A 2,003-nucleotide genomic window follows, 5' to 3' on the forward strand; every position below is an offset into this window, starting at 1 on the left:
ACATGTTTTGCCCTGATTTATCGGTAAGCAACTTAATTTTGCAATAGACACTCCTCCATGGTATGTGAAATGTTGGAAGGCACCCGAGGATTCGGTTAGCCATGGCTTGTGAAAGCAAAAGGTTGGGAGGAGTGTCATCTATAAATAAAACTAAAATACATGTGTAAACAAAAGAGAAGAGGGATGATCTACCTTGCTGGTAGAGATAACGTCCTTCATGGGAGCCGCTCTTTGAAAGTCTGTTTGACAAGGGGGTTAGAGTGCCCACTACCATTCGTTGACAACAACAAACACCTCTCAAAACTTTATTTTTATGCTCTCTTATATGATTTCAAAACTTGAAAAGCTCTAGCACATGATTTAATCCCTGCTTCCCTCAACAAAGGGCCTATCTTTTACTTTTATGTTGAGTCAGTAAACCTATTTCCCTCTATCTCAAGCAAGCAATTGAGTTGCTGTGATCCAACCATTTATATTGTGATCTATTTAATCATGTCTTTTATTCTTCCTTGTTTAGTACAAATTTTATCTGAATGAATATAACTTTGAAGGTTATCGATGATTATGAGATTGTTATGATTGAGCATGTAAGTTCTGCCATATAAGCTCTAATATAAAGGCTCTGCTCGAAAGATAAGTACAATATGTTAATTGTTCTTTGACCAAGAACGAAGTTTGCCATCACCAATTATGATTTCCTATGCACCTTTATTTGTGATTTCCCTATACTTGTTTCAAGTTGAGTTATATGAGGAAGTTGTTTACTAGAATGTCTTGTGTGAATTAATAAATGTGATGCTTCCTGTCCATATTTTATTTATCGACTCTTCACTCCATAAACATGTGGTCTTGTTTATCGAGTTCGGTTTCGCTTGGGGACAAGCGAGGTCTAAGCTTGGGGGAGTTGATACGTCCATTTTGCATCACTATTTTATATCATAATTTACTGTTATTCATTGATATATTTCATATTTAGAGATGATACTTATGTTATTTCACCTATTTTGCATGTTTCATGATTATTGGAGAATTACTCACCGGAGTCAGAATTCTGCTGGAAAAAGCACCGTCAGGATACAATATTTCTGAAGATCAACAATTGACGAAAAATATACTGAAGCTCCTATTTTTCCAGATGACGGAGCCAGCCAAAAGGGGAGGCCGAGGAGGGCCTCCATGGGCCCTCCCCATGGGCCGGCGCGGCCACCAATGCCGGCGCGCCGCAACGTGGTGAGGGGGCCCACGACCCCCTCGGCCATCGCCCTTTTGCGTACTTCATCTGCCAGAAACCCTAAGGTGCGAAAGAACATCGAGGATAGTCATCGCCGCCTCCTCGAGGCGGAGAACACCAGAGAGAAAAGAGCTCTCCGGCAGGCAGAAATCTGCCGGGGAAATTCCCTCCCGGAGGGGAGAAATCGTCGCCATCGTCACCGTCATCGAGCTGGACTTCATTGGGATCATCATCATCATCATCTCCACCACCGACACCGTCATCTCCACCGCTGCACCTCGTCTCCGCTGTAACATCTAGGGTTGAATCTTGAGTATTTCATAGGGGAAACTCTCCCGGTGTTGAGTATTTCATAGGGGAATCTTGAGTAATATTTAATGGTTTGATATTTAAGTTGTGGTGTTATTCTTATAGTGGTGTCATCTGAACGTCGACTACATGATAATTCACCTTTATGGGCCTTGGGGAATGCATCTTGTAATCGTTTGCTAATTGTGGGGTTGCCGGAGTGATAGCAACCTGAACCCCCGTTGGTATATCGATGCATGAGGGATAGCAGGATCTCAGAGTTTAAGGCTGTGGTTAGATTTATCTTAATTACTTTCTTGTATTTGCGGATGCTTGCAAGGGGTTTAATCACAAGTATGTATTAGTCCTAGGAAGGGCGGTGCATTAGCATAGGTTCACCCACACAACAGTTATCAAAACAATGAAGATTAATCAACTATATGAAGCGAAAGCACTAGACTAAATTTCCGTGTGTCCTAAGAAC

This window comes from Lolium rigidum, chromosome 4, assembly GCF_022539505.1.
Source record: "Lolium rigidum isolate FL_2022 chromosome 4, APGP_CSIRO_Lrig_0.1, whole genome shotgun sequence".
Taxonomy (NCBI): domain Eukaryota; kingdom Viridiplantae; phylum Streptophyta; class Magnoliopsida; order Poales; family Poaceae; genus Lolium; species Lolium rigidum.